Genomic DNA, 23,234 nt, shown 5'->3' with positions numbered 1-23,234 from the left:
TGAGAAGGTAATCAAGAAGGTAATTATGAGGAATTCATGTTTAGTTAAGTTGATGTTGTAAATTGTATGTATGTATTATGCATAGTGTTAGCCATCATGAAATCAGTAGCCTACCACTTTACAATAAGGTTTCATTAAGTTAGTTAAATTTGTTAACATGAACTAATAATGAACTGCCCTTCTACAGCATTTATTAATCTTAGTTAATATTAATTTCAGCATTTACTAAAACATAATGAAAATTAAAAGTTGTATGTGTTAACATTAGTTATTGCACTGACTGTGACATAACATGAACAAACAATTAGTCTAACAGGTGCATTATTATTAACTAAGATTAACCATGAGCAACACATTTGTTACTGTATTTGTTAGTTCATGTTAGCTATGAATAATAAACAAATGAACCTTATTGCAAAGTGTTTCTATGAAATCAAATATATAATCCCTTACAATTTAGAGTTGGACATGGATTTAAGATTAGACGTATTTCCCCAAGCTAATAACACTTGCCTTGGATAAAAACGGGTGACATTGTCAGACTCAGAATGGGGCTGAAATCGAGTTATACTTTTATTTTAGTTAAGCATAACTCACATGCTGCCGCAACTTTTACAGTAGCAAGGTAGAATCAATGTAACTTTTCCATATTTTAACGTTACCTGCTGCTCCAGTAGTTTGAATGCTCGTGGCGAACTGCTGCGTACGAGGTGCTGCACAGGAAACTCCGCCTACCACTTCACCTCCGCCAAAAAAAAGTATACTATTTTTTTGTATTATTATTATTTATAATAGAATATTTTTGAGTATCACTGGAAAATCCAGGTGCTGACAGATATGTAAGCATGTTCTAGAGTTTTTAGTTGAGACTCCAGGATCATTCTGTTCATTGAGCATCTCTGCTAAACTTTGATAATTTGTCTTTTTGTCAATTGATGAAGACTTTGTCTTTTGAGACACTTTTGTTATCATTCCAACATTATGAAAGTCATTAATTCTTAGATGTCTAGAGACTTTTTATTGTGGCGTTGTTCACATTAGGCAATGCTTGTATGCTATTGGAATAAAAATTTTAAATGTATTATTATAATATTTATTTTACACACTGTATATGAAATAATGCTATGTTAAAATATCACCTTTTAATTTAATGTTAAAATCTGTATTTCTAAATCAGTGCACACTGTTTCTGAACACACTGAATTTTCTTCGGGGAACGAACAAGTCACAATATTCCTAAATTCAATATTTCCTGCCCAAGGCATACGCAAAAAAAAAGGGCAAAGGCCTGGTTGAGTTGCGTTAGTACTGTGTAGAATATCACTGTAATGGTAAGTGGTGTGTCATTTTTGAAACCTGCTTGAAGAGAAGGTCACAACACTGGTCCAGCTGACCAATCAAAGCACATCATGCTTATGGAGCGAGGGGCTTCATAGAGACAGGAACTAAACAGGGGAGTGTTTCCCGAACAACGTCGTAACTCGCTGCTTAACTACCATAGTACGATGCAGAGTCATTGAAGAAATCAACTAGTTAATCACGACTGTTTCCTGAAACTGTATTGTCGGAAATTTGTTGTTCAACCAAGTTGGTAATGATGTCACACAGGTGGTGGAGTAATAACTTATTTTAATGAATCTGTTTGAAATTGAATTAATGCTAGATGTTTTGCTATAAATTACGGACATGGCATCTGAGAACTATTTCTTATTTTCCTCAGTTATTTTGTTTTATTTTCAGATTCAATCATATATAGGCTCATTCTTATGTACTAGAGCTCGTACATGCGCACTCTTCAAAAACAGTGCTTTAAATCTCTTGACAAACTAAAAGATGTAAATTACATTTGTATATATTCAAAATAAAATATATAGATTATACTAAATGTCAGCCTTCTTATTTGCCCAAGATAAGGATTTATTAAGCCCACATGTCATGTAAACAAGAAACTATGCTTCTAACCACAGGTCGAGAGCTGTCATTCCAACCACACAACTTTGCGATGCGGTTTACGAACGTTTGTTGTAACGATGGTTTCAGAAAAACAGACTTGTTGAACTATGCTGATAACAACAGAACTTGCGACCATAGTTGGCTAACGATGCCTTCGGGTAACTGAGTGTTACTTGCAGATTGGGAAGAGAGGTGCTGCCACAAAAATAATGTTTTTTTTTTAACATTCAAGCATAAAAACGATACTCGGTTACTAACGTAACCTCGGTTCTCTCTAGAGAGGGAACAAGTATTGCATAAGTTTAGCTTACGCTACGGGAAAGATTCATCTTCTCGAGATATTGAAGCCAAAAAATTATCCTTAATTTTGTATTCATTGTCAACGCAGTGCAGCATCTAGCAGACCTAGAGCAGGCCATCTCGCGTGCTCATTGGCTGCCCTGCGGGCAACTGCTGCAGCCTACCAGTGAGCCCGGCGTGACGTCACGCCCAATGAAGGGCGCCTGCGCCTTCATAGCGTCACAGCCCACCAGAATGGGCGTGGCTTAGCGTATAAACATAGGGGCTGTAGGCTGACTTCCCTGTTTTATTGTCGACTGAAGCAAAGTCGCTTGTGGCGCGAGCAAGGCCGGTTACGCAATACTCGTTCCCTCTCTAGAGAGAACCGAGGTTACGTTAGTAACCGAGTAATCACATGGCACATACCCTACTAGTGCAGCTCAACAAGGGGAGCTGAGTCACGTGAGAGTGACCTGAGCAGGATGATCTGGGCAGAATACACCTCTCCTTCACACTGACAACAGTTTAGCCTGCAAGGCAGGAACTTCTAGGTTATAAAACCTGACAAAGGTAGACGGGGAGCTCCAGCCCGCCGCTACATATATGTCATGGATAGAAATCCCACTGGACCATGCCCACGACGAGGCCACGCCTCTCGTGGAATGAGCCCTGATCCCCAGAGGACATTGCAGACTTTTTGACGCGTAAGCAGCTGCTATAGCGTCCACTATCCATCTGGACAGGCTCTGTTTCGAGGAGGCGAGACCCTTGGTGCACCCACCAAATGAAACAAAAAAGCTGTTCTGAACGCCTGAAGGAGGCGGAGCGCGTAATGTAAAATCTCAGCGCCCTGACAGGGCAGAGGAGATTCATATCACTTTCGCTGGCAGATGCTGGCAGAGCTGACAGCGAAATAACTTGCGCTCTGAATGGATTGCCCATCACTTTAGGAACATAGCCATGTCTAGGTCTGAGGATGACTTTAGAGTCATTCGGCCCGAACTCAAGATACGACGCGCTAACAGACAGCGTGTGCAGGTCCCCCACACGTTTTACTGACGACAGTGCAGTCAGAAAGACGGTTTTCAGTGATAGATATTTCAACCCCACGGAGTCTAGTGGTTCAAATGGAAAGGCTTTCAGGGCCTCGAGGACCAATGAAAGATCCCACACAGCAACCGACGGGGGGCGCGGCAATTTCATCCTTCTAGCTCTTCTAAGGAAGCGGATGACCAACTCATGTCTTCCCAGTGACTGGCCGTGCGTCGATTCTGCGAACGCTGCCACGGCCGCCACGTATACTTTGAGCGTGGATGGGGACCTCCCCTTATCCAACAGCTCTTGTAGGAAGGTGAGCAGATGCGCTACCCCGCATGTCCGTGGGACCGACCATTCAGACGCGTAGAGCCTTCTCGTGGAAGGAGCTCTAGACTGCGTGATCGTGTTCATCACTCCTTCTGGCAGGGCAACGAGTACCCGTTGATCAACCATGTGTGCAGAGACCAGCGCTCTGGATGGGGATGCCAGATCGTACCGCGAGCCTGAGAGAGGAGATCTGCCCTCACCGGAATCGGCCACGGAGCTGTATGTGACCGCCGTGCTAGTATAGCGGGAGGATGGGCCAACCTGGGCCAGCTTGTCCCCGTCCTTCGAGAAGAACGTCGGGCATTGAGCGTTGTCTTTTGACGCAAATAGGTCGACTTCCGCTCTGCAGAGTAGGCGCCAAAGCTTCTGGACCGTTTGGGGGTGCAGGGAGCATTCCCTTGGGGGAACATTGTCCCTGGACAGTTTGTCTGGGCCGTCGTTCAAATGACCAGGCACATGCGCCGCCCTCAGCGAGCGCAGGTGCATCTGAGACCAAATAAGGAGGTGTTCCGTCAGATTGCAGAGATTGACGGTTTACATAGGATACTTCAGACATGTTGTCCGAACGGACAAGAACATGTTGGTCCTGTATGAACGGGAGGAAGCGCTTCAGCGCGTTCTCGACCGCTATCATCTCCAGACAGTTTATGTGAAAACACTTCTCTTGGTCTGAGCACTGGCCGAAGACCGGTCTGCCCTCGAACAGCGCGCCCCAACCCGAGTTGGACGCGTCTGTCGAAATGACTTTCCAACAAGAGAGATGGTTCCCATCATCACTCCCTGCTGGTACCAGTCGGCTACTAACCAGGGCTGCAGAGCCGCTATGCAGGCCTGAGTCACTCTGATTTTCTGGCTGACGAGCGTTGGAGCGGGCGCATGCGCAGTAGGCCCAGCTGAAGCACCGCTGCAGCTGATGCCATACAGCCCAACATCCTTTGAAATGTTTTCAAAGGGAGAAAGCTGCCCTTCTGGAAAGATGCGGGTAGGTGGCGATAAGCGAGCCGTCATGGTCACCGAGTCCAGTTCTATTACTAAAAGGAAATTGACTGGCTGGGCAGTAATGAGCTCTTGGTCCAGTTGACCGTGAGACCCAAGCTTTCCAGGTGACTGAGAAGCACTGTTCTGTGAGACAGCAGTTCTGTCTCTGACTGTGCCAATATCAGCCAATCGTCCAGATAGTTCATTATTCACAGCCCCTAACTTCTCAGAGGGGCGAGCGTCGCGTCCATGCACTTCGTAAATGTATGGGGTGCTAGGGACAGGCCGAACGGCAGGATGGTGTATTGATATACCTGACCATCGAAGGTGAATCTCAACAATTGCCTGTGACGGGGTATTATCTGAATCTGAAAATAGGCATTCTTCAGATCTAGAGAAATAAACCAGTCCCTCGGGCGAACGTGAGCGAGGATTTTCCTGGTCGCACGCATTTTGAACGGCCTTTTCGCAAGCACTTTGTTCAAATGTCTCAGATCTAGGATAGGTCTGAAGGCTCCGTCCTTCTTGGGTAAGAGTAAAATATCGGCTGTAAAAGCCTGACTCGCTCAGAGAAGGCGCCACCTTTAGTATCGCCCCTTTGCACAGCAGCTTTGCTATTTCTGCGTGAAGTAGGTGTGCTACTTCCGCATTCACTATCGTCGCGGTCCGGGCTTGAAAGCGCGGGGGACGGCGAATGAATTGAAGTGTATAGCCCTGCTTTATTGTGCTCAGAACCCATTCTGAACTCCCTGGGATAGTTTCCCACGCAGCTGTGAGCCGCTAGGGGGCGAATGGCCTCCGGGTTCAGATCGCCGCCATTTGCGGGCTTGTGAAACTGAAGCAGAGCCGAAAGCGCGGCGCGCGCGCTCTCGGTTCTGGGCAATGGCTGCTCGCTGAAAAGCCGAAACCGGCTGATTTATGTGAGATGTCTTTTCGGAGGTGTCACGTGCGTCTTTTCGGAGGCGATGTGTCTGTTAAGCGTGAGCGCTCGTGAGCGGGCACGTAACTTACATTCTTAACCTGACATTATACTCACTTGAGATTTCTCTGGGTCGCCGCGAGAACGGCGGATGTGTGCAGGCGAGCGGGTTGCATTACCGGCTCGTTGGCTGCCAAATACACCGCTGCAGTAGCCTTATCTAAGGGGACTGACAGGGCGAGACATTTCGACGGCGGCGCGCAAGCCCGTCCGGGTCATGCAGAGAGCTCGAGAGGGCTCTGCATGACGCGAATGGGGACGCGAGGGCGGGGTAGCTCTCTTGTAACGCAAAGAGAGCTAGCCGCGTACTCGGTGGTCGAGCAGAACTGGAACAGTGTTTGTACGAGGGTGCGCGCACGAGTAGTGAGCACGGGACCTACATGTAACACAGATGATGCCCGTTTGGGTCATGCAGAGAGCTCGAGAGGGCTCTGTATGACGCGCGAACGGGGACACGGGTAGCTCTCTTGTAACGTAAAGAGAGCTATCCGCGTGCTCGTACGTGTCCCTCGGCCTCATCCTCAGATGCGACGGCAGTGAGGCTCGTGAGCGGCAGCTGAGCGTCGGTGAGGAGGGGCGGGGGGTGTTGAAGGCTTCGAGTCGAGCCCGCAGGGTCGACAGCGGAAGCGCTTCACAGAGCTCGCAGCCCCGGAAGTGCGAGGCGTCTTAAAAAAGACACTCGCTGCTCTTTTAGAATAGGTTTTAGCAAGGTAAAGGATACGTCGCCGGATAGCGTAGCTCGCACGGATGGCTGAAGATGGCGAAGACGGCCGGCTTCCTCAGCGCTGCCCTAAGCTGGCTGTTCGCTGTTCGACGCCGGCGGTGGCTTCTCTCAGATCCAGCGATGCGAAGAGCTCGCTGGAGAGACGAAAAATCAGGGAAGTCAGCCTACAGCCCCTATGTTTATACGCTAAGCCACGCCCATTCTGGCGGGCTGTGATGCTATGAAGGCGCGGGCGCCCTTCATTGGGCGTGACGTCACGCCGGGCTCACTGTTAGGCTGCAGCAGTTGCCCGCAGGGCAGCCAATGAGCATGCGAGATGGCCTGCTCTAGGTCTGCTAGCTGCTGCACTGCGTTGACAATGAATACAAAATTAAGGATAATTTTTTGGCTTCAATATCTCGAGAAGATGAATCTTTCCCGTAGCATAAGCTAAACTTAAGCAATACGAGAGAACCTCTCGTAAGAGAACCTGTTCTAGGAGACCCCCCTAAAAACTTTGTACAAAGGCAAAATATGGACTTTTAATCTGTTCTTTTAATATAGACTTTTACAGTTGTGTGTTTATTGACATATTGAAATAAGAACTTGGAACGCTATTCCTCCAATCAGAATTTAGAATTTGAATCTGCTATATAATTTTTTGGGAACACTTTAGTTTAGAGTCCGATTATCACTATGAATTAGTTGCTCATTAGCGTGTATATTACTATATTGGCTGTTTATTAGTACATATTAATGCCATATTAAACTACCTCACTAAATATTATTAAGCAGTAATTATGAATTTGAGGCAAAAGTCGTAGTTAATAGTCCCTAATCTAAAATGTGACCAATCATTTTTTTTTGTATTTAAGCTTTCAATTTCTCTGTACAGTTTGTCCATATACAGTACAGAATAGTAGCAGACTGCTGCATTGTCATATTTGTGCATTATTCCTTGCAGCTGGTTCCAGTTTCATGCCACACTGAGCAATGACAGGAAGTACTGTACAGCCCCAGTAAATGCCACTTTACTTTATCACATCAAGACTGCATAACCACAGGCAATAAATGCAGTGCCTCCATAATTACATTTCCTTAACATGAATCCATCACTTAATTGATAATGGAAAAAGATACTAATTATATTGATAATATATTAATTGAAATGTAATGCAAATATGATCTGACCAAATTAGGCCATACGGTTGCTCTTAGCTTTCTGCTTGAGTGATTGAATAACTCTTTTGGAGGGAACGTGGGCAGGGATTATGTTGTGCTGAGTGTTGATGCTGATGGGACGGGACTGCTCTCTCCATTAGAAGACCAGTATTGCCCCCCGCCCCCCATGTACAGCTCCTGTCAGCTGCTAATATGTGAAGCTGTTTTGAAGTTTAGACAAGTTTGTGGTGCGTTTTTATGAGAGACAATCTTTTTTATTATTTTAAGTTGTAAGTAACAATTTTTTCAGTTTAGAGTGTGATTTAGATACACAGACCTAGGATCTGGAAACCAATGTGAAATCTCATGGTATGTTGTCTTGAAGTAGTAAAATTGGAAAAAATTAAGATGATGGATTTGGATAATTGGGATGGTTCGGTACTACTTTCATGTCCGATCCTGATGATACCAATACTGCACTCTTGTGTATCTGTCAATATCATTGTCAATCCGATACAGCACAGTTTTTTTCTTGATAATTTACTACTTACTTCACTAATTACACATTACCAAAGTCCCTTTAAGACAAGTCATTTCACTCGGCGGCCATCTTTAAAACGCCTCTCGGGCATCTCCTGTGTAGTGCAGTGCAGCACCTATCTCTTTGAATGGAAAAACATCAAATTCTCCTCAACTGTTTGCCAAGCTTACAATTAAATTTCATATTTGAAATCACCAATGAAATCTGACAACTCAGATTTGTCGAGATCTTATCGTCTCATAAATTTTGTTTCTAAATTTTCGAAACGTGAAAGAAAGCTCATTTTTATTCAGGCTTATCTTATCCCGCCACATTTAGCGTTGCACTTTTCCCAATTCAAAACAATACGAGTGACACATCTTGTGTTATTCTATAGTCTTTGACATTACTTAATTTACTCAGAAACACACACACACACACACACACACACACACACACACACACACACACACACACACACACACACACACACACACACACACACACACACACAGATCCGTGGCCAAAAGTATTGGCAGTGAAATAAATTTTGTTTGTGAGAGTATTGCATCGGTCCAACAATTTACTGAGTTTTAAATTCTACTTACTGTGTGAATGAGTTTTATTTAGTTCTCAACTCCAGTGATCTCATTCAACTGCGACAACAACACCTTTCAGAATCACCAATAAACTCCAGCAAAATACAGACATTATAAACAAAACCTAGACCATAATGTTCAGACCATGCATAATAATAGGAGCATTGGAACATCAATGAGCAACGGTTTTACCATGCTCACTGTCGTAACGGAACACAACACGCTGTTTGAAAATGAAGATGATATCTGACATTTTTACATTTAACAACTTAATATACTGTCTGTTCCTCAAATAAAGCAATTTAATGGCTTCAGAATCCATGAAATATAATGCACAAAACCTCCAGTGTTGGTCCTTTTTTGAGCTAACAACCATAGGAATGGGTAATGCACAGTATGCGGTTTATCCGACTGATACCCGATCCGACAAAAAGGTTTGTATCGGACCAATACCGTTACGGAGTATCGGATCAGCGCGTCCCTATTGGATAATAATATAGAACCTATTATATATATTTGGTTTCAGTCTATATGGATATTGTCATCTGTTTGATATTTGAAACTGAATTGAGCCATGGTTATTTTAATAATTAGCCTAACTGGTCTGATTTCTCTTAACACTGCAAAATGTATAAAAATTTCCATTTCTGTATTACATAAGAGATTGCATTAATGCCATTTCTGCAATTGACTGAATTTTAATAATACTGACAAATAATTTAACATGCTTTCCAACATTTCTTGTCTCCTTTCTTTATAAACCCCTCAATAAATTATGTTAATAAGGTTTAGAAATGAATAAAATTATTATTTTAAGTGTAATCCACTGGAAAAAAGTAGATAAGTAATGGATTTTTATTTTTTAAATTGGGCAAACAAATCACTAGAACGCAGTGTCTGTTTCTTTTTCATGTTGTGAGATCAAGACTTCACAACACAATGAATAAAAGACTCAGTCCGTCAAAGCGGATTAAAGTATAGAATTGTTTGTTGTTTGCGTAACCTCATTACGTTGTGCAGATAATGTAAAACACGTTTACATCAGAATCTGTCTCAGATCACCAGCAAAATTCCAGGCTAATTGTGCCAATTACATGTTGTTTGTTATTAAATATTTATCTACACATGTCATTCTGAGGCTGCTGCAGTTTCCTCTTTATCGCAATCCATTCTTTGAGGAAAAAACTTTCATTGTTTATTTGGCCATTTTTGGTTCTGTTTGTGGAATTTACTGTATAATACAGTACATTACTACCAGTTTGAAAAGTGTAATTTTGACATAATCAAGTGCAGAATATTTGACCTGGAATCTAGCCCCAGTATATGGGCCAAGAAACATATATTTTTTAAAACCTGTTAATGTATTTTTTAAATAATCATATTTTTTAATATTAATAATAATACAATTTTGAACATTTCTTTTTATGAACAATTTTAACAAAAGTGCTTCACTGCATATTTTTAATATATACACTGTGTGTTAATAAAAACACAACAATAATATGGGCCCTTTCATTATTTATAATCTACCGTGAGCCAAAAACAAGTTTATGAAAAATATAACAACCTTTCCATTACTTGTTGCATGGATATACGGCTTTTTCTTTTTATCTGACCAAGGTTTTATTGTCCAATACTCGAAAGATGGCATGTCAAGAAACAACATTGCAATGCTACCATTTGTTTTGTAGATTATAAAGATCAAACCGATACATTTTCATTTGTTTTGTAGCATGCCATGCACTTAGATCTCTGTTAAATCACATTGAATGTATTTTTTAAGGGGAATTCTGTTGTTCTAAACTGGGAATATAGACTTTCTGATTTAAATTAAATGAAGGCATTAGGAATAGTTCACTTTAGTGTCGTGCCAAAGGGATTTCTTTTAAATGCATTTCATTGTGTAGATTAGGTCTTAAGAATAGTTATACTTAACCCATAGTTTTACTAAGAATAATGTTTGAAATCCTTGAACTGAAAAATTCTTTATCTGTCAGATACTCTATTGTCTTTAATAACCGTAGTGGAGGCAGACTGTGTGGTGGCCCAAATCTCCACACTTCTTTAAGCTCAGAGTTATTCATGAAACCTTTTCTGTCATCTACAAAGTTCTCTCAATAGAACACAACTCATCTTATTCTGGCTGAAAGTCTGATCAAGGTCAGTCGTCATCTTATTGGAATGTTTTTGTTCTAATCCTTTCTTTTTAAGTTAGCATCAACTGCACTGCTTTTTAATAAGCCTCTGATATGTGTGGTTATGCCATTTATGAGGTCATCACTTTCTCTGTTCAATTTTATCTCAGTCTCTTATTCTCTGTTCAAATAAGCGACAGCTCTTAGTACATCTGGAAGCTTACAGTAGATAATGTATCTTGAAGCAAATCTGAATTATGATTTTCCTGTGAGTTCAGATTGCTGTCTTGAGTAAGCTCTTATTTTTTTTGTCATTTAAAGGGGACTACGTTTTTATTTTACCTTACCTTTCCTTTATTGCGTATTAGCGTATAGCTTTTCATGCATGCTATAAACAATCTGCAAAGTTACAATGCACGAAGTCCATGTCAAAGGAATAGGAACAGAAAACTCCTGCCTTAAATGCCTCATTTGTAGTCCTGCCATTGTTTCAGTAACATGGCTACATCACCATGTAAAAATTTGCATAATGCCTCAAACAAAGGTAGTTCTAAAGCCTGGAAGAGTTTATCTTTAGGGCAAATCATCATTACATGGACTTCCAAAGGAAGATTGAAGAATCAATGGCTCAAATGTATACTTAACACTATTCCTCTGCAGGACATATTGTTGTGTTCTCACATTTTTTTGTGTTCTCTGAGAAACGACTCTGAAATTGTTGACATCACATCTGAAATGTAAGCGTGGTATAAATTATACAATTGTGAAACATTGTGCTTGTGAAGGTTTGGGTCGATCTGCTTGTTCTTATTGACTGTGTCTTGACTTACAGTTATGGTACGTGGCATTACATTTCAGACACACGCTTTAAGCGGTTGACCAATCACAATAGACTGGGCCCGGCTGACCAATGAGAGTAGATTGGGTTTTTTAGAAGGCTGTTTTTTAAAGAAACTAAAACTAATATACAAACAAATAAATATAATTTTTATTTTTTATTTGAATAGTAAGGGCCAGATTTACTAACAGTTTGCGGCTTCCCATTGAAATGACTGTATTTCGCTTGCGAAATTGGCGGGAAAACTGAACGCGTCTCCAGAGAGGAAACTGATCTGCTCGTGCATGAGGTTAAAGCGTGCAAGCAGACCATCTACGGGACAAACCATATCTTTATGTACGTGATATTAATATTTTACATTGTAATCCTTTTTTTTTGTAATATTTGGCATGTTTGGCGTGGTGTTCCTGGGCAAAAAATACCTTATAAATCACTTGTTACGCTATTTTATCACCAAATATTGGATTCAATCTTTTTATAAACTTGTTTTCTTTTAGTTAAGACAGGTTATGTATTTATTTTTGAAACTGATTGTTCGTAGGCCTTATTGGTCTGAGCCTCATTGATTTGATAATAAAGTTAATCTCTGAGAAAAAGAAAGCCTGTACTCTATACTAGAAAACTATACTCAAAATAGTTTGTTTGTGCACTTGAATGTGTGTATATGTGCGCAGATGCACAAGTATGCATGTATCCACACATATGCAGGTCCGAAGCCTTTATTTTTACAAGCCCACATGTACATACGTGAACATGAACATGATGAACACACTCCTGAACACTAATTGCTTCTCTGAAGTCCCCCATTCATTTTCAATGGACAGTCATTTTTGACCAATATAAGCCCAGATCAATGAGGCCTACGATCAATCAGTTTGAAGAAAACAAGTTGACAAAAAGATTGAATTCAATATTTGGTGATAAAATAGCATAACAAGAGATTTATAAGCCATTTTTTTTTGTAGACCGGTCATTTTTGACAGGGAACATCACAAGTGTGCCATTTTGTACAAAATAAAATCATTTCAAAATAAATTTCCAGGTTCATCATTAAAGCACACTAGTGTGATGAAAAATTATCCCCCCATATTTTATGGAAAATTAACAAAATTACCCACAAATAATGCTTTTTATTCCACACACAACAAAGAGGTAGCCTTTGTAAGCTCAGATAAATAAGGCCTACGATCGCTCAATTCCATAAAGAAATATAAAACCCATCCTAATTGAAAGAAAACGAGTTGTCTAAAATATTGAATCCAATATTTGGTGATGATATAGAAGCATAATGAGAGATTTTTAAGCAATTTTTTGTAGGCCGGTCATTTTTGACCAGGAACACCTCAGGTGTTACAATGTGGAAAACTTTTATTTTTTTAAATAAACAGTATCAGCTTATTTTGGCAGGTTGTTAAACTCTGGGTGAGTAAAGTCAGTAAATTTTAGTCCAATGCAATAACATTAACTAACATTTTTGAGTACGGGAAAATCCTCTCCGTGTCAAAATGACCCGAACACAACATAAGGGCTAGTGTAACCGAATTATAAATTCAAGGATGTTTCAATATTATTTTAGGTGAATGCGTACTTGAAATCAACTTCTATTAAATCAAGGGAAGATGCTTTCCTCATAGTGTCACATCATATATCTGATGATACTTGATGCCATTTTCCTTGCATCCCCAATTAGGCATGTTTTTTTACTTTGTTTAATGTATGTGCATTTTAAAGCTCTTGGTTTTGGGAACTTTTTGATGGTTGCAGTTCAGTTTCCTCAAGCTAAATCAGGGCTAAATTAAAACCTTGTCAGCAAAGGAAAGAAACCAGAGCTGGGTTGTTTTTAGTCTAGTTTCTCCTGCACAGGAGCAGAGGTTACATGCATTTCTTTTTTGAAGTTTAATAGCCTGTAGGCTTGGACTCCAAGATTACAAATACTCACAGCAGAATCAATAGTCCTCTTCTAAAGGGGGGTGTTCGAAAATCTTACACAATAACACGTGTTCTTTTTTTAAGAAGTAACCTTCTAAGAGCTCTTCAGCTGTTAGTGAATTCCGAGCACCTTACATTTTTCAGGTTCTTTTAAAAGTTCTTTGCTCTTAAAGGAATAGTTTACCAAAAAAATCTGAGGATTTTTATGTGGAACACAAAATACATTGTTTTTGAAGGATGTATAAGCTGCTCTTTTCTTTTACAATGAAAGTGAATGGTCACCAGAGGTTGTCAAGCTTAGAAAAATGGCAAATCATTATTAAAATGGACCATATGACTTGTTTGTTACTTGTTTGTCTTCTGAAGTCATACAATAACACTGTACGATAATCTGTAATTTTTGGATGACCATTCATTTCTGGTCACCATTCACTTGCGTTATATGGAAAGAGCAGAGTGAACATCATGCCTTCACTGAAAGTTTTCTAGTCTATGAAATTCGTTTTTTCGAAAGTGAAAACAATAGTCTCGTGATTTCCACTAATGTGACATAGATTTTCCCTTACTTCTTCAGAGAGTGAGTTATATATTGAGATTTCCACTGCTGTCTCTCCTGAACCTTTTTCCTCTCTGTGTGTCCTCTTTCCGTCAGTTTAATCAACGCTTTTAATTACTGACACTTTCAGTCGCCTTGTGTTCGTTAGGTTGTCACCTTCGGGAGATCCTGCCATGGAGGAAAAAAAGGAGACCAAAAAAAGGGCCGTTTCTTCCCGCGGGTGTTGGAACAGGCTTGGTAATAACCAGCCACTGCCAGTCAGTCAACTCTGTTGCCAGCTCACAGCTCCGCATGGACCGCTGGGTTTTTCCAACGTTGTCTTGATAAATGGATTTTTGCCTTGACTCGAATGTGTCCTCTTAAGATGGGTGGGACGAGGACGCTTGGGCTTAAATTCCATCAAGCCTTAGTCACATCATCAGGGTCAAACGAGCATGTAGCCTAGTTTCTCTCCGGTTTTCTTGCATTGCTATTGTAAGATGTCTTTATCTATAATTATTTTCACTATGAAGTAAAAAAAAAAAAAAAAAAAAAAAAAAAAAAAAAAAAAAAAATATATATATATATATATATATATATATATATAGTTCAAGATATTTTTGGCCATTGTTGTTTATGAGAGGGGTCTGAGCTGAATTAATTCCTAATTAGCCACTTCTATATCCATCCATCCATCCATCCATCCATCCATCCATCCATCCATCCATCCATCCATCCATCCATCCATCCATCCATCCATCCATCCATCCATCCATCCATCCATCCATCCATCCATCCATCCATCCATCCATCCATCCATCCATCCATCCATCCATCCTTCCTTCCTTCCTTCCTTCCTTCCTTCCTTCCTTCCTTCCTTCCTTCCTTCCTTCCTTCCTTCCTTCCTTCCTTCCTTCCTTCCTTCCTTCCTTCCTTCCTTCCTTCCTTCCTTCCTTCCTTCCTTCCTTCCTTCCTTCCTTCCTTCCTTCCTTCCTTCCTTCCTTCCTTCCTTCCTCTTTACTATTGTTTAGAAAAAATATATACTTATATTTTATTCCTTATACTTCACCTCCCTGTGGCAACATAAAGCTTTTTAACACCTAAAGCAACGGGGAAATACATGTAGCATGATGTGCAAAACAAACTACAATGCAAACAGCATTTTAGAGTACTATGCAGGGTTGCAGACAAAAAGGCTGTGGAGATCTTGATCTTTTATATACAACTACAGTAATTTATTCTGCACTTTTTTTTCATTTATTTCTTTTATTTATTGCTTGATTGATTGATTTGGAAATTTCAGAAACTTCTAAAGATGCACATGATGATGAATATTTAAATGATCAGGCTCAAAAAGCACATAATGCCTGCTTAAAGCATTCATTTTTAAAACATAATGAATATTACATCCAGAAATGCATAGATTTTCTGAGATTTACAAACCTATTTGTGTCAGGACGTCAAAAATTTAAGATTTATTTCCAGGGAAATGACTTGCCTTTAAAAAAATGTAGTAGATGGTATATATCACTTGTACTCCCTTTAACCTTCAGACATGTATGCTGCTGAGTGCTACAGCTGCCAATGTTTTGCTCTTCATTTGTTTCATAGTGTTCTCCAAGTAGCCTGTGTAATAATACATGACTCATTATAAGGTACAAAACATGTTTTACTGTTGTCTCTCTATTTAAAAAAAAATAAAAAATAAATTCTCTCCACAAGGATGGCATTTCTCAGCCCTGTCATGTTGCATTTGGATGGCTCTCATGTTGCTTAGAGCGGAGAAAACATTAAGGTAGTCAACTCGTAAATATGTGATTTACCCAGCACTGGAGATGGATTCAATTTTAATTGTTTAAGAGGAGGTGTTTAATTAAAAACGTTTAAAAATAACCAATGTTAAGGGTCTGGAATGCGTAATTCATGATGATACTTGAATGGACAATGTGTGTAATTATTGTGCATGAAAAACAAAACAGCTTTAATTTACCAGAATAATCAGACATGCAAAGCTATGAGAAAGTAGCTGCCAAGCATAAATAGTGACGTGTGATGTTTCAGTATTTGTTAAAGACTGCATGTTTACTTGAAACTCTATTAGAGTTCTACAGTATGCAGAGATCATAGCTTGTTTCATCTTAAACTGAATATTTTAGATCAGCCATGTAGAGAATGACCGATTGGTTTCATTAATAAGCTGTCATGGGGAACTATCTTTAAAATGAAAGTGGTGTAGGCTAGTGGTTAAAACATTGAATTGGTAACCACAAGGTAGGGTGGTGATGGCGCTGTGGATAAGACACATGCCTTTGGTGTGAGAGACCCGGGTTCGAATCCACTGTGAGACACCAATGTGTCCCTGAGCAAGACACTTAACCCCTAGTTGCTCCAGAGGCGTGCGACCTCTGACATACATAGCAATTGTAAGTCGCTTTGGATAAAAGCATCAGCTAAATTAATAAATGTAAATGTAAATGTAGTAGATTTGAGCCCGGCAAAGGGCTCAAATAATAAGGGCTCCGAATAATAAGTGTTCTTTAGATCCTATAAAAACACAAGTGGTGTCTTGTTTCTGAATGAATCACTGTTGGGTGAATAATGCAATAACTCACTCAGTCACTTTTTGTGGCAGAAATAATTACTCCAGCAGTAATGTACAGAGCCATGAACATAACATGGGGATTGATTGGTTCCCTCATTCTATTTTAGTTAAATTGTTCCTAAAACTGGGCAATATCTTCTCTTGTTTTAGATAAATTGTGGATATGTTGTAGTAATGTGTTCCTTCATTTTAATTGAGAGAACAAATTAGTACAATGTGTCCATGGTTTACTTAAAATGATACACAATAATAATAAATTAAATAACAACAATAAATACATTCTTAATTCATGGCCATGTTTTTAAATCTTTATCTGTATTGTCATGTGCATACTAATGGTTCATACTAATGCACCGTTTGGAATGTGAATAACAACAACACTTAAATCATGTGAGCAAAACAGAGAACAATTCCAGGCTTTTGGACTAATTATCTGAACTCGACCAATCAAATTTGAGGACTGGAACTAACAAATAAACAAATGCTGTACACATTTTTTGTCCACTACAATGCTGTCTAGAATGAGAATATCCTGCCGCTAACTAGCAATAGCAAGTTGAATTTTTTTTCTTTGTTTCTTGGATGGAAGTCATGTGACAATAACTAAAGGCTTAAAAAAAAAGGAAAAGTTAAACCCTTCTATGTCAATATTTCAATAGTAAATACATTCAACCATCTAAACATAGCCTGTTTAAGTTAACTGACAAATGAGTAATTAGCAATTACTGGTACTTAGCATTTTCTAGCTGGTTAACTAATTAATAGGCCTAACACAACAGGACTCGTTTGACTTTAGCTGCGCATGAAATATAGTTCAAACTCTCTTTTATCCAGACAAATTTCAAGTAAAGCAACACAACCACCCGTCTGAATCTCCCTGTCGTCTCAATTAGCATCAGGTAACCTGAAGCACGCTAGTTATTCTAGTTATTTTACCTTAATAATAAACACAGTTGTCCAGGTTTACCAGTAATGACACAGTGTTGTTTCATGTCTCTGTGTGTGTGTGTGTGTGTGTGTTTGTTTCAGGCTCTCTTCTCTCATTAATTACATGAGCTGGGCGCTGAGGGAAAGTTCACAGACTGAAGGTAAGTGTATTTATTGCATCGCTTTGACAATGAAATCAGCCAGGTTCATTGATTTTTCGTCTCTCTCGCACTGTTTTTTTTATTTTTATTTGGTGGACTTGTAAGCAAGTTGATTACAGATAAAACAAGTAGGAGAACTGCTAGCGGACTCTAAATGAGCCCAGCAGATGTTTCTGGTTGTTGGCAGTGGTTGTAGCGTGCTCTGCTCATTGAGACGGCTCATGCTATGCAGAAACGTATCAGCTCTTCAGAGAGCACATGTGACACTAATCCCAGAAGACTCCAGAGATGAGGTAAAATGATAATGTGCTGCTTCTTTCGGTTGTTCTTTTGTCCTGTCTTTTGGAGTATGCAAACACTGGCTGCATTCCTGCATTCCAGAGTATGGTGGGCTCCCTTAAATAAAGGTATGGTAAAATGGGGCTGTAGTAAAAGGCCCTTTTGATTTTCCCCAAAACTCAGGTTGCTCAGGTTTACATGCTCAGGTTTACTGCCAGTTCTAGTTTTCCTAAAACTTTCCACTACAATGCTATTATGTTGTTGCTAAAATGTTCTGAGAACATATTAGCATGGTAGTCAAAGTCAAAAGACCCCATCCCAAAGTCTATTTTCTATTCTGATATGGCTTATATACACTCACCTAAAGGATTATTAGAAACACCTGTTCAATTTCTCATTAATGCAATTATCTAATCAACCAATCACATGGCAGTTGCTTCAATGCATTTAGGGGTGTGGTCCTGGTCAAGGCAATCTCCTGAACTCCAAACTGAATGTCAGAATGGGAAAGAAAGGTGATTTAAGCAATTTTGAGCGTGGCATGGTTGTTGGTGCCAGACGGGCCAGTCTGAGTATTTCACAATCTGCTCAGTTACTGGGATTTTCACGCACAACCATTTCTAGGGTTTACAAAGAATGGTGTGAAAAGGGAAAAACATCCAGTATGCTGCAGTCCTGTGGGCGAAAATGCCTTGTTGATGCTAGAGGTCAGAGGAGAATGGGCCGACTGATTCAAGCTGATAGAAGAGCAACTTTGACTGAAATAACCACTCGTTACAACCGAGGTATGCAGCAAAGCATTTGTGAAGCCACAACATGCACAACCTTGAGGCGGATGTGCTACAACAGCAGAAGACCCCACCGGGTACCACTCATCTCCACTACAAATAGGAAAAAGAGGCTACAATTTGCAAGAGCTCACCAAAATTGGACAGTTGAAGACTGGAAAAATTTTGCCTGGTCTGATGAGTCTCGATTTCTGTTGAGACATTCAGATGGTAGAGTCAGAATTTGGCGTAAACAGAATGAGAACATGGATCCATCATGCCTTGTTACCACTGTGCAGGCTGGTGGTGGTGGTGTAATGGTGTGGGGGATGTTTTCTTGGCACACTTTAGGCCCCTTAGTGCCAATTGGTCATCATTTAAATGCCACAGCCTACCTGAGCATTGTTTCTGACCATGTCCATCCCTTTATGGCCACCATGTACCCATCCTCTGAAGCTCAAATCATTTCAAATTGGTTTCTTGAACATGACAATGAGTTCACTGTACTAAAATGGCCCCCGCAGTCACCAGATCTCAACCCAATAGAGCATCTTTGGGATGTGGTGGAACGGGAGCTTCGTGTCCTGGATGTGCATCCCAAAAATCTCCATCAACTGCAAGATGCTATCCTATCAATATGGGCCAACATTTCTAAAGAATGCTTTCAGCACCTTGTTGAATCAATGCGACGTAGAATTAAGAGAGTTCTGAAGGCGAAAGGGGGTCAAACACAGTATTAGTATGGTGTTCCTAATAATCCTTTAGGTGAGTGTAGGTTACTTCTATTAAATAGTTTGGGGTCGTTTAGATGTTTAATGAATTTATAAGAAGTCTCCTATGATCACCAAGGCTGCATTTATGTTTTTTAAAAAATGGTTTATTCCTGTGAATTCTAGCATTACTCCAGTGTTCAGTGTCACATGATCCTCGAGAAATCATTCTAATACACCACTTTGGTGTTTAAGAAACTTTTCTTATTATTAGATTTAGCAATTCTGGAAACAGTTGTGCTTCTTAATATTTTTGTGGAAACTGTAAATAAACGCTATTTAAGTGTAAAAATTAAGAATTTGTTTCCAAAATAAATTTGTGTCCATATTTTATTTTGTTCCCTCATTTTAACTTATCAATTTGCTCCCTTGTTTTAGGTAAATCAGGGCCACATTTACTAATACTCTTGTTTTAATTGAGAAAACTAATTAGTACAACATGGCCACGATTTACCTTTTTACAAATTTTTTTGATAGAAATTAATGCATCCTTGCAGAATACGCACACCCTTAAATTTTCAGGAATCACAACCGCATTCTCGGGAAACCCCACGCTGTGTGAACGGAACTGAACTGGGGTGTGTTTTTCAAAGCATCGTTACCAACTATGGTCACAAGTTCCGTTGAATTGTGTTGGTAACAACAGAACTTGCGACCCCTGGCTTCGGGAAATGCAGCCCTGGACAGCTAGTGGTCGGTCACGTCATAAAGTGTGAGAGAGCCGGTATACGCCGCACAAACACGTGGCTACAGCGTGTTGCAGGTTTTCGTGTGTTGCTTCACTTAGGTAACATCAGAGATATGAGCTGTGTCGTGTGTCATCTGAAGGTTTAAAATCCAGTCACTGTTCTCCACTGGAGCTGTTTCAGTCCGTTTTCTGTTTTACGCACGACTCAAATGCTCTGCTCTCCACCCAGATATAAAAGCTGCTGTCGGTTAATGAAAGAAGAACTAACGGCTCGATTGGACTGTTGTCATGTCAGTGATGGTGCTTTTCAGTTAGGACGTCACCATCTTTGATATTACTTTGGTCTCTGTTGCTATGGTTACAGTGGTAAGAGAATAGTATCTAATGAGTAAAGACTGTTACTTGACTCCTGTTGCATGTTCATATGGACATTTTTTGAGACAAGTTGCTATTGGAACGGGACATTTTGAGACTCACACCTTTAGGGTAATGGCGCTTGTCAATCCAAAAAACTGACAGTGTGAACATACAGTACAGCCTAAAAGTATACATTTCTTTCAAGAAAAAACTAAATCTTTTGAACGGTATCATTTTTCAAATTGACACTAGTTGCTGTTAGTCAGAGCTATTCTGCAGTTTTTCTGCATTCAAAGCTGACATATATTTCATTGAAAACTGTGTAGTGTACAGACTGTCTCAGATCTTAATTCTATCTAGCTGAAGGATTACTGTAGCAAGCACTGCGGGGGTGAGAGCCTTGAGCCGATAATGTTCATGGGAAGAGGAGGAAATAACCGTCAAACAATTAACATAATAACCAAATAAACGAACAACAAAATGAAAGTAAGGCAGCAGCCCCTCAAGGATGACTGCCACATATAAACATAGCAAAGCACAACATAAATGTCTCATGCCTGTGTCCTTCACTGTCGTCACTCCTCCTGTTATCCTTCTGGAGCTCCTCCGTGGGACTTGAGGCCAGTGTGGCACACAGGTGACGCTCATTTACACTCGTGCCACCACCCCTGCTTGCCACAATTACTTACAAACTGAAATTTCTTTACTGAATTTGAATTACACAATGAAAATTATAGTTAGTAGTGTAATCTTTTACATCACACATTTAGGTCATATAATCTGATTACTTTGATTACTTTTACTGATTGCTTTTTAAGTACTTTTGTCCTAACACACAATCAAAATACTGTAGCATATTGATATAAAATGCAAAGAAAAAGAAAATGTATTCCACTCTTTGTTATGAACAACAAGATGTGCATTAAACAAATCTTTACGAACTGGGGTTTGTGTAGTCTGATTATGAGTATTTAATAAAAAAATAAAATAATATAATCTAATTACAAGCATTTCATTTTAGGATTCTGATTACACAATCCAGCTTACATATAATCAGTTACTACCCATTACTGGATATGATTTATGTTTAATATTCTGAGCCCACTTTAGAAGAACTCTCATAGTGTATGATGCTCCACTCCTGAACGCATTCAATTATTGCAATAGAAAGCGCCATTTTCTCAGTGTATTTATTCTAAAACACGCTTAACATGGCTTAATATGTACTAAAACATTTGACCAGGGACAACAAAAATTTCCCTCTCATTTCTCTCGTCAGAAACGCTATCTATCTACTTCCTGGCTCTGTGATCCAACTGGAAAGACACTTTTATGTTAAGCACTTTGCTGACCTTTCCGTTTGTCTCTCTCGTTCTCTCTCACACTCGGTATATACCTACCATGTAAATAGTTAAAACAGTTCTTCAGTAAAAAGTACATTTTTTATGATGCACAAACAGTGTGGAATTACTTAAATAATTTAAACCCTAAAACAGTCATGGGGTTGTTCAAATCCCAACCCCTTAAGTACGTATATTTCTAAGAATAGTAATACTAATTAAACTCTGCATTCTCTTTCTATTCAACTTGTCTTTGTGACATTTGAAATGAGGTGTTTAGTAGAACTGTAAACACATGTCATAACAAATCCGCACATAAAAAACTCCCACTGCTAGTGCTGTCGCTGCCTGACCACCCCACCGCTTATACTTTTCTTAGTCATGACAAGTTAATTTTCTCCCAGTGGGAATACGTGTCCCAGGCAACAAGAACCGCCCCTGTGCTTTTCAGTTTGTATGAATTACTTTCATTTGCTCCTTTTCACAGTGGCCTTGGTCTTGGTAACTGCATTTAATTGTAGAGACTGCAGAATCAGGGTTAAATTGAAGCACATTCACAGAAAGGGAGAATAGTGCATGAGATTTCTAAATCCGCTGACTTGTTTTGAATGACTGAAATGTTATTAATTTCATGGGTTAACACAAGAATATGGCATGTTAGGACAAGCCAACACTGTCAACCTTGTTATCTGATATCAAGTTTTGATGTTCTGTACTATCTATTAATAGCGTGCTGACTCTGGAGGTTTAGACAAAAAAAAATTTAACTTGGAAGACAATAAAACTGGTGAAACAAAAAATTATCTCGTAGACTTACAATGAAGGAGGGACCTGAGCCATTTCTAGAGAGTTGGGTGTAATATAAACTAATCACTATACATTATTTCCTGCAATTCTCCTACGTGTTCCTAGTGGAATTTACTATTAAACACTCCTTTAGTTATCCTTAGTGATTGTGTGCTTACTACAGCCTACACAGCACCAGAACATATATAAATATGTATATATGTATTATAGGTAACACTTTAAATGAGGTTGCATTTAAAGTTAGTTAATGCTTTAACTTATATTAACCAACATTGAGCATTCATTTGTTACAGCATTTATTCATATTTGTTGATGTTAGATAATAAAAATAAAACTTTTCATAATTCACTCATCTCAGGTCCATTAAATAATATTATCAGTTATCCACTTTTCAGATATTTTCTTAAATTTAATTTAAAATAAATTTCTACGAGCTGATATTAAATGGGATAAGGGAGAACGTTGGGTACGTTGACACAACGATGATGTATTAAAAACAGAAATCAGACAATTGGTGGGGGGAGTTGGTGTAAATAGTATCAGGAACAAGGCGGGCTGTTTG

At 39.6% G+C, this 23,234-nt stretch overlaps 1 protein-coding gene across 4 annotated transcripts in view; it reads left to right on the top strand.

The window, feature by feature from the left end:
* fhit (fragile histidine triad diadenosine triphosphatase) overlaps nt 1–23,234 on the top strand; it is a 371,924-nt gene that overhangs the window by 14,046 nt on the left and 334,644 nt on the right. For all 4 annotated transcript variants that reach the window (XM_077202667.1, XM_077202671.1, XM_077202672.1 and 1 more), the window contains exon 2: nt 17,606–17,664. The gene's annotated coding sequence lies outside the window, so the exon portion shown is untranslated. The remainder of the gene's footprint in view (nt 1–17,605; nt 17,665–23,234) is intronic.

Source organism: Siphateles boraxobius, unplaced genomic scaffold, assembly GCF_051911475.1.
Source record: "Siphateles boraxobius isolate OS27281-9 unplaced genomic scaffold, OSU_SipBor_1 5, whole genome shotgun sequence".
Lineage (NCBI taxonomy): Eukaryota > Metazoa > Chordata > Actinopteri > Cypriniformes > Leuciscidae > Siphateles > Siphateles boraxobius.
The sequence above is the reverse complement of the archived record's forward strand: the minus strand, read 5'-3'. Positions and strand labels throughout refer to the sequence as shown.